This window comes from Manacus candei, unplaced genomic scaffold (assembly GCF_025592945.1).
Source record: "Manacus candei isolate 608988 ecotype Guabito, Panama unplaced genomic scaffold, ASM2559294v1 h1tg000063l, whole genome shotgun sequence".
NCBI lineage: Eukaryota > Metazoa > Chordata > Aves > Passeriformes > Pipridae > Manacus > Manacus candei.
The window spans coordinates 5,263,591-5,276,504 of NW_026138111.1; the positions used below are offsets into that span (position 1 = coordinate 5,263,591).

The 12,914-nt window shown below is 36.6% G+C and overlaps 1 long non-coding RNA gene across 1 annotated transcript; it reads right to left on the reverse strand.

Annotated features, from left to right (window-relative positions):
* Positions 1-10,571: 10,571 nt before the first annotated feature.
* On the reverse strand, positions 10,572-12,022 carry LOC127478908 (uncharacterized). The gene is made up of 3 exons (XR_007907402.1): positions 11,798-12,022; positions 11,078-11,402; positions 10,572-10,760 (listed from the first exon to the last, which is right to left on the reverse strand). It is a non-coding gene; the product is annotated as an uncharacterized LOC127478908 (long non-coding RNA).
* Positions 12,023-12,914: the final 892 nt, after the last annotated feature.

A 12,914-nucleotide genomic window follows, 5' to 3' on the forward strand; every position in this document is an offset into this window, starting at 1 on the left:
TTCCGCTGAAGGTAAATCTCTCTGCAAGCATCTGGCTGCCATGGCTGCCTTGAACATTCCCCTTGCTACTGGCAGTGTAACTTCTTTGCTACACATCCAGCACTGTAGCACTTCATGCGATTCACTCTTGCCAAAGATATACTGAATTGCTGAGCAAAAAACTGCTCCTCAATTGCCTAGTGGGTATGATCCCACCGTGCTTCAAGACCCACCTGCACACCCGAGTTTGGTCATTATGGGTCTGCCACCAAAGTGGTCTTCAAGAATATCAGCCTGTGGACCACTGCTACCAAGAAAGTAGCCATTATGACCAAAAACATCTGCCTGGTACACTCAGTGCACTAAAGCTACTTTCACACCAGGATGTCCTAAACTGACGTATAGGACTGAGTCCATTTTCTCCAGGTCCTGAATCCCTTCTCAAGGTTTCCCGGCTCAGGCTTGATTTAAGCTTGGCAGTTCTGATTTGGATGTGAATACAAGCTCATACTCACACTCAACAGACACTAGTTTATTACAGCTACTGGTATTGACAGCTCACTGTTCACTGTATTCACAGTGATGCAACATCTGACACGCAGCAGTCCTGGATGTGACTCCTGACCACTGAAAAACACATTTTCATCTGTTACTGGTTTGTTAATAAATAATTCTAGTATTTCTCTCTTGCCAATATTCATAGAAAATAAATAAACCAAACTCACAAACGTGTATATTTTGTCATCTGTCTTTCTTGGTTGCATCATTTTCCCTCAGACAGAGAAATAAAAAACAACTTTGAAACAGACATTTGTTTACATCTATCTCATACAGCATTAGTTCTTGGTTTTCTCACCCACATTGTCCTCTGCCTCTCAATTTCTACATTTCATCTCCATTTTAAAAACTATGAAATGTTATTTGGTGGTGAATCAGAGCTCATTATTTTAATTACAAATGGGTGGGTTAATGACTATTGGAAAAAAAACACTTTAAGAGCAGGAAGAGGTTTAGCATAGTTACATTGCTACCAATCTAATATCTAGTCTCTGCTATAGGAAGAGCTAAATTTGAAAGAAAGCTTGTGAGAAGGCCAGCACTTGAGACGTCAGTGTTTTCAGGGAAGAATGATCTTGGAGACAGACAGCAAAGTAAACCGCTCTGTTGACTTAACCAACCCTCTGCACTCTGCCTGTTGTCTTCAGGGACAATTTATCAAACTCATATAAGCTTCATCTGTTTTTTCCTTCAGGGAGAAGATCAAGTTTAGTGGTAATTAAATCCTCAACAAAGCTTTAAATTGTCTTTGTTACAAATAAAATGGTGATTTTGTCCTTCATTCTTATTCAGCAGACCTACCTGCTGAGCTTAAATCCACATCTCCCCAAAGCAATCTTTTCTCATTTTATGTGATCAGTCAAATTTCTTGATGTGACTTCAATTTCTATAAGGAAACATAATGATGTATTTAAATATGTTTTTGAGTAAAAATACCTAAACCTGGATTTTCTTATAACACTCCAATTTTCATAGCTATTGCCTAGAAACTAAATTTCAGCTAAGAAACTAATGATATATAAATTGCAAAATAAGAAATAATAATTTTAGAAAATTCCTCTTTAGAGAAATTTGATTTAAATTCACCATCAATTTCTAATGGAAATTGGATTTCTGTTTTCTTTAATTTTACTCCACTTATTCCATAATGTACACATCCCAGGCAGGTTGGATATAAATCTTCATCCCTTTTTTAGTCCCTCTCCTCTGCCTACGTTCTGACTTAGGCTGTCGAGCTGTTCAAGCCATGTACTTTATTAGTCTCTCTCTCAAATAATACAGTTTCTTCTTTTTCTTGCCCCTTAGGCTTTGTAAGACGAAAGCAGGAGTGAATATTACTTTAAAGAAGGGAAATAATTTACATTTGAAGCCATGTAGTGAAAATGTTACAGTGGAAGCCTTGGACTGATTAGTCTGTTTCAAAGCTTTTCTGTGACTTTGATTGATTGGATTTGCCCGTGGCACTCCTTGTCTTAATGATACTGTGATTATTTAAGCAGCAAGTAACTTATGGATAGACTGAACATGTTAACTTTGAATTTCCTAGCTTTCATCACTTTGCATTTTCAATAGTTTTTATTCAAGAATAGTGCAATATACATTGTGTGGTAGTGTGGTATTTACTGCAGCTGTCATTCCTTTACTCTCCTTGTTTGAATTTTGCTGCTTACTTTTGTGGAAACGTGTAAGCTCTTTCCATGCTGGGTATGTGATAGGCATGCCAAGACAGTTACACTGGTACTAGCACTCTTTAGAGTAGACAGGCCTCTGTGTCTCCCTTCCCCAGAAAAAATTATCAGGCAGCAGACAGCTATGGCTACTCGTGAGGAAATGGGACAAGGAGAGATCTCGCAGTCTCCGAATAAACAGTTGAACAGTCTGTGGGACTGGTCACAGCTTTACTATGCAGTGTCTTGTCATTTTATAATGTTGCACAAGTCACTCACAGTAGCAGAGTATTTTATCTCTTCAAACAGCACCTCCTGTACTTCCATATGACATGTTCTTTGCTGCTTCTGGGGGATCCATTGGGTGGACAGAAGGGCAGGAACCAGTACACTCCTTTTCTTTGGGGAAACTGCCTCACAGCCCAGTGCGTTTGTTTTGCCCTGGTTATGCATTCTTTCCTTTTGCCTGCAAGCCCTTATCATCTTAGTCATCCCAGTTCCTTCACATCATTAAGGGAAAGTAACCTTTTACTTCTGTGATACTATGCTGGTTTTATTTCTATTTGTAGCACTCCTTTTATAGCTGTCTTCACTTGCATCCCACACACAGACATCTCCTCTCTTGTATTCAATGTGCAAATAATAATTTCCTGTCACGCATTTCCTATATGAATGTAGGTTTTTTTCAGGTTAAAAAAAAAAGCTACATAAATATCTTCAACTTTATTTCAAAAATCTAAAGGACAAAGTTATTTTTAATTATGCCTGAAAATTGCATTATAGTTGTGACTGAGGGCAGTTGACATGAATTTTTATATCTTTGAAGAAGAGCATGAGGAATGTAAATGAATATTTTTCTGAGACCGTAAGATTTTAAACACAACTTTTACACTTGTTTTTTTCTACCCCGTACCTTTAAAATACAACAGACTTGTTTCTGGAAATGTCTTTTAGAGTTTTCTGCTTGCTTTAGTTTCAGAAGAAGGCAGAACCATTTACAGCTGCCATACAATAATGATACTAGTTTTTTATTTTAGTTTTCTGCTTTGTATTTTGTCTGCCATTACAGGAGTTTATGGCAGTTTAACTGGATAGAAGAGATGCTATCACACTGTGAGGATATACAATGTCCAAAGTAATTTAATATCAGAGGCTACAGAGACGAGTTGTTAAAGCACCATGGGACATGAACTGCATTGCAGGAAAAGTATATTTTAAGAAGAAGTAGATCTTGGTAAGGAATTTGGCTTACATTCATCTTCCTAAAATTCAGATTTAAATTTATGTTACCAGTTCAGCAGCTCTCTGGCTACAACTTAGATGCACAAAACAAAGATTAAATTGCTTACAAGGATACTTTGGGTTTTAGTTTACTCTTTGAAATAACAGAAAATACTGGAATGTAAAAGTTAGGTGGATACTCAGAGTCATAGGAAACTATTAAGAAAAATGATAAAATACAAAATCATTTAAATGACGAAAGAGAAGAACAAGATCTTTTCATGGGAAAAATCCCCTTTCTGACTTTTTCCTAACCATATAAAACAAATGGAGATATCTTACCCAGGCTATGTACATCACTAACAGAAAAAAAAATGAAAAGTGTAGGGTCTATTTTTAGTATAACTTGTAAACTTCTTTATGCATCATCTGCTCTTAATGGTAGAACTCTTTTATGTTTTATCCTGGAACAGACTGTTCCAGAAGCAGGTGCATGATATTCAATATTACAAACCAAGTAAAAAATAAACTAATGACTGTGATAGGCCAGTCTTTTACTCTCCCGTCTCAAAGTTAAAGCAGAAGCAAAGAGGGCTTTACATATGCTTATGGGAGATAGGAACCAAAACCACATGAATGATATCATACTAAAACACGTCTTGTATGCGTGGAAAAAAACCCTTGGATTATTTAAAGTGAAACTCACTGAACACAAATTTGGAAGTTTGTGCTAAAGAAAAAGGAGTCAGCATTTGATGTTTCAAACAGTAAAGCATTTTCCACAGAGGTTTCATGAGAAATCTTAGTGAGTTAACTGTTTTGTAGAATATGTTTAGCAGATACAATTCCAGAATTGCAATTCTTCATTTTACATCAACAGCAGCTGATTACATGTCATTAGCTTTAAATACAGATGTGAAGATTTTCTTGATGTCTGGTTTGGTGATACAAAGTCATGATGATTCTTAACTCCAAAATGGAACTTCAAATACATATTATGAGAGTACTCAGTTCCTCCAGAGTCAATGTCTTTGCCATGTGCACATTATTTAAGTTCATTCTTTGTAAATCAACATCTTAAGGAGAGTTCTTTATGTGACTATTTGGAACTAAATCCTAGGTTACAGACAGTGGGACAATTTCCCCTGGTTTCTGTGAAAGAAGTACTAAGTACCATTTGGAAACAAAGTCTTAGAGAGTGTTAAAAAGCAGAATTAGTAATAGTGGAAGATACAGGAGAATTAACACCATAAATTCTAATACCTCCATCATAATCACAGTTTGTTATCTAAATGTGTAATAAAAACATATTAAAAATATATGTTTTGTGTTATATTTTTGAAAAATATTTTTGATAATATTTTTTTTACCAGACTAATGTGTCCTTCTAGTCTGTGAAACAAGTGTTTCTTCTGTGGGTCTAATATAATAAGATATTTAAAAATCTACAGTTTCATATGCATGCATAGATCTACTTGACTGACTGACAAAACAAGTGTGTTACACTATGGATTTTAGCTCCAAAACAGCGGGTCTGGTATTTTAATATGAAGTTGTTCCTCGGCCACAGATGTGTACATCAGGTTTAATTCATAAATTCATTAAAATTACCGACTTAAGAGCCCTCTCAGAAAAATTAAGAAATGAAGACAGAAAAAACAAATTGGAAGGACAAGTCAAATCTGCCACTGCTGCTGGGGTAGCAATAATCGCACTATTACGTTAGGTAAGTATATTTCAGCATATCAGGAGTACTTGAATTAAGATGTTTCAAATGCACATGATCTTCATGACCATTATTCTCAATGGTATGTCCTCAAAATGGCACATTTTTCTGCAACACTCTCTCCTTCAAATAACACTAAAAATTTTCTTATTTTAAAGTCACAGTAACTATTTACCTGAACCACTTGAAAGAATCCTATATTTTTGCTGCTGTTTAAAACAACCTTTCACTGCTAATAATATCACAAAGATACTGTCAGCTAGGTCTGAAAGTCAGATTTCCTGCACAGCAGGAGTTCTGCTTGATTATGTAAAATTATTTTTCTTGATAATAGGAACTACATGAAAGATTCCAGAATGATTTTGTTATTAATTCGAAGTGATGAAACATCTGGTTTGATGTATTAACTGCGTTTCTTTTGCAGCAGAATTTTGATTTCTTTTAAGAACTGAAGGAGAAAATTTATAATTCAGAGTTTCAAGTCATTGAAAAACCATTGTTCTGTCCAAGTGAAAGTAAACGAGATATGTTACACGAAGTTATAAATGTTTTTACAGGAAAACAAAAAGAATTAAAAAAAACCCAAGAGTTTGACACTTTTGATAAAAACTGTTGAAAAGCAGTCCCTTAAAGCTTTAGTATGGGGAGGCTGTGGGGAAATTTTAAAACTCAACAACAATAAAACAAAAACAAAAACAGAGAAAGAAACAAACAAAAAACAAACAACCAAAAACCCAACAAAATCCTCAAACAAACAAAAAACCCCAAACCAACCAACCAACCCAAACCAAAACCCCACAACACAAAAAAACCAACCCCACAAACCATGAACCAAAACCCACAAGCTCTGCTTGCGCTAAAATATATGAGTGTACTTTCTGAAGTAAAACATGCAAAGTAAGCCTGTATTTTTTTGGTTCAAAGAGAACCTAAACTGAATAGCTCAGGTAGACTCACTTCCTGGAGTACTTAAAAAATAGAGAAAATACTGTTCATATGAGCAAACATTTCAAATATAGGTAGCCATTACACGTTTTAAGAGACATCATTGGCTATTTCAGAATGCAACCAGAAAGAATTTAACTACATTATTGAGGAAAATATCTATTTGCATGTAGATTTCCTGAGTGTTTTCTTATGGTAGAAATCTGAGCAAGTTGCAAGTGATTCCGAAACATCGTGCATTTATTTATTTATTTTGGTGCTAAAAGCAGTAATTACACAAGTATCATTTTCTTCCAACAACTGTGAAAAGAATGCTAGATAATTTAAGAAGCTATTTTGTTTTTATTTCCACTCTAGAGTTGCTTCTAATCTTTCACTGTTAGCTATCTGCTCTGCACCTGGTGAAATTGATAAGATGCACTGTTGAGCAGGCAGCTAAGTACATGCTGTAGTAAAATGGAGTAAAAGCACATTAAAATTTCAAAGATATTTGTGTTATATGTACCTTTAAAAGTAAATCCATAGCCTTTCCCTTAGGTACTTATTTGATTTAACACTATATTTAAGTACATTCTTAAATTGTAACACTAGAATTGCAACAATTCTTTTTGTCCACAAAGCAGGTTTTGATGCCTGAAAATTAGGTAAAACTGAAATAATCCCAGAATTAACTGAATCAGAATTTGGTCCATAGGATTTATTACAGATTGGAAAAACGTTTATAAATCCCTTGTCATGGCTGTTGCTTTAGAGCAGATGACAAGGGATCTAAACATACATAAGAATAACACCTTTACATTTTTTTCACTATTGAATTTATGTTTTGAATTATGAATTCTAATTAATTTTTTAAGGCTATGAAAATAATGTGTAATCTTACTTCTCATAAATGTTATTCAACTTTTTAAAGCTCTACAAATTCAGTATTTGATGTTCATGACACATGGCAAGTTAAATCTGACTGTAGCATTTCACTTTATAAAGCTATGTATCAACCAGAGCTATATTTAAAGCTCAGGAATTTGGTTTTGAGTTTGTTACAGTCAGGGAGTAAGGACTTGTCTTTTGCACACATTGAAGGGACACATCCTACAAAATCTGAAGCCAGTGTTAGAAGTTGTGATCCAAAGATATCTAGTTACCTTAGTTTTCTAGTTGCTCTAGTGCTCACTGACAGGTCTGGTCTCAGGGCTAATTCAAAGGTTGAACTGAGACTGAAAAAAAAAAAAAAAAACAAAAATAGGGGACTCAGGCACTGCAAATCAGGCATAGCTTTCAAAAACTTTTAAAATAAAGATGCTGCAGGTTTCAGAACCTTTTTACCTTCTATTTTGAATTGTCTTGAAGGAAAAAGCCACACATAAATTTAAAAAGTACAGCTTAAGTAATGGTTTGGGAACATGTGAAAAGACATCTGAGTTGTACTTTTTACTTCAAGAGCACAACAAAAAGATGTGTTAAGGGTTCTCATATGTATCTTTTCTAGGAATCATTCTAGGGAGTAACTATCTTCCTGGGCTTGTCTCTGCCTTTGGACAAGAGAGGGCGAACAAGGAAACAAAGGAGTCTGGAGTAAGGAATTGTGCTTCTGCAGCAATGTATATCCCCAGCTCAAAGTCTACCTGTGAGGTTATGTACCAAACATCAGGGAGAAAGCAATAGATGGGGGACTAAAAAAGATGTATGGCCTAATGCTTGAGTTCAACAAGTGGGATATGTAACAATCCAACATTCAATATGTTTACCTATAGAGTCCATCCAAAGTTTCTGATTCTGAGTTCTTCCTGGCTGCACTGAGTGTGGGTGGGGCACATGTCAGATCCAAGCCTAGTGTCACTTGCCTAGTTTCCAGCTGAACTGGCAATGTACACTGGAAGCAGAAATGCACTGAGCCTTCCTGGTAAGATCCTTGCCAGGTAAACCATTAGAGCCCCATCGTGATACTGACCCAAACCATGTTTTGGTATGAAGAAAAAGAAAGGAAAAAGGGAAACAAATAAATATAATAAATAAATAAAACACAAAAAACCACAACTCAGAAAAACTCCAACAGTTCTTGGCTGTTTACTTTACTGAAAATGTTGCAGCCCATGATAAGGGTAAGAAATCATCTGGGATAAATAACTGATGAAACATACATGAGAGCAAAAGCCATTGGGAACTGTGATCACTGGGAAGTGGGAGTACCAAAATAGTTAGATGGATGACTCAAGAGCTGAAAAGGGAAAGAGCTCCACTCAGTAAGGAGCTTTACTGTAAAAAATTAAAGTCTGCTTTATGTCTGAATCCCTTCCTCTGGATCCCAATGAAAATACACACCCAAAGATCCATGCTTTAAAGAGGAACTTCATACATCGGTAACAAACAGAGGCATACTGTATATTAAATGCTCATGTAGAGGAATAAGACTGAGCAGGAGTTCAACCTCATCTCAACATTATCTCAGTTCAGTACAGAGAGCAAAAAGATTGCAACAAACAGAAAGTATATCCATACTGACTATGCAGAAGGCAAGAACAAAATGGCAGGGTCTTTGACAGCCAATAAATAAAGTTTTCTTTCTTTCTCATTCTACTTTGTTTGTTTGTTTTCTGAATTGTAGCTACTCTGTACAGTGGCCTGTGCAACGTACCAACATCAATTTAAAAAGCCTTTACTCCCTTCACACCATCAGGAGCCAAGGCAGTGGAACAACACTTGGAGGAGGACTTGCTGGCAGTGGGACATAGAGGTAGCTCTGGATGAGTCCAGACGACTCTCAAAACTGCAGGAAACAAAGGGTGAAGGGGAAGGAAGGTCTGAGCTCAAAGTAGACTGAAGAACTAATTTTATGAGACAAGGGGATTAGCACACAAAGAGCAGCTGTTGCAGGTGGAATTACTTGTAACTGAAATGGAGGCATGCTTGCTGACCTTGTGCTGAAGGTTAGCCACATACACCTTAAGTGCTAGGTATTTGTAAAAGCACCAGCTTAATGGATCCTGCCAGCAGCCTGGAACAAACCAGACTCAGATGTGCCTTGACCATGTTAAAATGTATTTATTCCATTGAAAAGCACAGACAAATTCTGTGTTTTCCTGTTGTAGGTCATATTTATTAGACCACCCCAAATTTGTATAGTCAAGATGCCTTTAATCATTAGGGGAAGGAGGGAGGAAAGAATGAAAGGAGTAGGCAGAAATTAAACCAACACTAAACAAAATCATATCCTGATTCATGGGCATGTATACAGTTTTAAATGTCTCACGTGCATTTTTATGGAACAGTTGTTCGTTTGTTTGATTGTTTGTTTTCTCGATAGGGTGCACGAGGAAGGCACAAAGTGCATTGAAGTTTAGGGGATCTTTACTATTTAACTCAATCTATAGGAATGCATACATACCTTGATATTTATTATGCTTTACATAAACTACCACAAAGACTTTGCCTGCCAATGTAGCAAATGTCCATAGTTTTGTGTTTTTGCGTTTTTTTTTTGTTTTAATCTTCCCCCACCTGATGGAAACAAATATTTATTTATTTTTGTATGAGTAATTTAGTTGGGATGTTGACTAAGAGGCATTCTTGAGAAACCGCTTTTCAACGCAAATGCTCAATTATATGATTGAGTGTCACATGATTACATGATACAATTTAATAATCTTACTCTTTTGAGACTTTCTATGCACACTCCATCTATATGTACGAGTTCTGTAAACTTCTAATACTTCTATCAAACAACACAAGTTCCCCAAAAATATTTAACATAGGAGCTTCTTCTCATTTCTTCTCTCATGAAAACAGGATTTCTTTGTGTTATGCTGTATAGCAAACCAAAATTAAATCCCTGCAGAACTCCTGTTTATAATAGTAATTTATTCTAGGTTAACTTGGGAGGGGAATAAGGAAAGAAGTTGAAATAATTTGTGCTAAAAAAAAAGGTGAAACAGGAAAAGAATTCTTTGTTGCTCTTGTGTTCAGGAAATATGCTCTTATATCACTGTCTTTAATGCATTAATCCTCTGTAGGCTGCTAGATATTACACAGAGGATTTCTAGCAGGGCTGGGGGCAGTTTTGGCGTTGGAGTCTTTTTAGTAGTTGTTATTGAATTGTTAGCTGATGGTGTGCTCAATCACATCATGGACGTGCAAGCTGATTTTTCATCAGTCAGCCATTAATAAAATCCTCTTGCATGAGTAGACCTGTACCAATGATTTCAGTCTGCAATAAAACATCTCTCAATTTTTTCACAACCTTGGGTGTAGAAAAGTGTCATTTCCAAGGGAAAATAATGTTTTACTATGTGTATTTAATGCATTTTCCAATGTGTATATTCATAATCATTCAATTCAGGACGGTCACCTTTGTCTTTAACTCATAATATGAAAGCAAGAGTCTCACAGCAAAATCTCTCACTATATTAAAAAAAGCCCACGTATTTTTATTCTGTTTGTTTTGAAACTATAACTATATTAAGACTAAGCAGGTAGACACATCATTTTGATATTCAATATTTCCATTAAAATGCAAAAAAATCTGGGATAAAATTACACTAACAAAATGACAAGCTAAAATATGTACTGTTACATTGCAAAGCCTGTCATATCTGGCAAAGGGGTCTTGGCATCCATTCTGCTTTCTTCTGCATTTCTCATCCCATCATCAATGAAGCTTACAACAGCCACTGAAATCACAGAGTAGAAGCATTTGTAAATCTGAATTCATAGGTAAACTGCATCCAAAATATTTACAAACTGAAAAATATGCATAAAACCTGTACATATATACTTTGGTACCAACTAAACCTGTGACAGATACTTGAGAAATTGTATTAGCAATTTAACATTTTGATATCAAACTGATAGTAGAACCTTATTTTTAGACAAAGGAGAAATGTCTCTGTGGTCTGGGAAGGAATGGAGTCTGACCACACATTAAAAATCATGACTTTATTGAGGCAGTAGAAAAGATGAGCAACAATGCACACATGTGGCAACTCACCCAGTCACTGGTAGTGAGCATAACCCCTTAAGAGATACCATGGCTCCAGTGGATTGCTAGGAACATGTGGTGTCCAAGTCATCTGGAAGCAACAGCCAATCGTGCAGGTACCTTTAAATGCAGGTAAGAGTTGATTTGCCCCTTGTCTCCTCCCATGGTGGTGGGCTTGGAGAGAAGTGTATCAATTATGTGTGGGGCATCCTGCCTATGGTGCTGGTGTCAGGGAGGGGCAGGCTGCTGGAAGTCTGTCTGTGCTGCCAGCACTGGTCAAGGGGCAGGGTATGAGAAGGAAGGGGTTCAGCTTCTCAATTCAGTATTTCCACAACTAGTAAATAGAAATTTTTCAAAAAGTAAACGCTGAAACCACTAAATATATAAAAGAAATGCTACACTACCCCAGCACACAGTATGAAGTGGTAATTTCTGAACTGTCAGAGTGGTTTCATGGTATACATGGTGTTACAGGCATGCATAGAAACAATATAGACTTCAGTCTATATCCTGTCTTGAACTCTGACAGGCTTTCCAAACTGTGGCAATTTGTGTTTGTAAAATGCCATATGCTTAAATGCTCTGCTGAATGAGGTTCTGGACAAAAACCCCACAAGAACTAATTATTACACAGGTAAAATTCGTTGGTTCTGAATCTCCATGCAAGATCTTCAGCAGCTAATAACCAGGATCTTAATGCCCACTGCGTAGTAAAAAAATTTCACTCACCGTCTATCACTTCTGTGCACCTTCTTTTGCCATGTCCTTTATTAAATTGTGCAATCTATTAATTCATCTTTTTAGAAGTCTGTTTGTAATAATTGAAATTCCTTACACCTTTCCTCTTTTCCAGTCAGTATCTGGGGTTCAGTCTGCCTTTTCTGACAAATGTTGGTGAAAAGATAATTGAGAATACAACACGGGAAAACCTCAGGCTTCTTGGATGAGCCTCAGATGTTTAAGAGCAAATCCTGGCAAAAGTAAAGAAAACAACCCAGATGACCATTGATCTTTGGCCGGGACAGCTATATTGAAGCTTGCATATCTTGGCGATGGAACTTGATCTTTGGTAACATTTAGCTATAAAGTTCTGTTGACACCACTGTGAGACCTGGAAAAATGCCAGACACAAATTCGTATAGTTCTTTTCTCTCAAGTCAAAATTTTAGGACAGTACTAGTGAACCTCCTTCTAACTCAAGCAAATTGGACTGGAGGTTCCCACACAGTTCAATCCTCTAACTTACTCTGTTCCAACCTATTTTCATCAATAGCTGTAGATCTGAGGAAATTATTAGGTTGTCCATATTTTTATTTGACTCATACAGTAGTTTCTTTGGTCAGGTTCTTTTCAGTCTTGCAGAGGTTAAGGCCTGGTTACTACCCAGTTGGCTGAAATTCAACCCAGATAAAGCATCTAATGTAATAAGTAGTGGAGTGAAACACTTTCACTGGCAGTGTACTAAGCTTCTCAATCAGACCAGAGTGTCCCATCAGAGTCCCATCACAGTCAAAGTATCCCAGTGCTATGCAAGAGGCCTTGCAGAAACCGTACCTTCCACATTACTGCTTTGACTCTGTGATCCATTCATCCCTTCTTTTTAATACCTGACTTCCTTCTACTGGTGGTCTGATTCAACTCCTGGGAGTCCTTCAGCTACCTACAATGAGGATTGTATCTGGGTCTGTCCAAAGAGCCCCTTCTGATTTAACTGGTACCTCCTGCATGAGTTTGGGGAGAGACACAATGTTTTACCTGGGCTCTGCAATGTTTGCAGTGTACCAAGGCATGCATGTGAAGATTAAATTACTAACCACACTCTAAAAGCCAGAGTTACCCTAAAAAC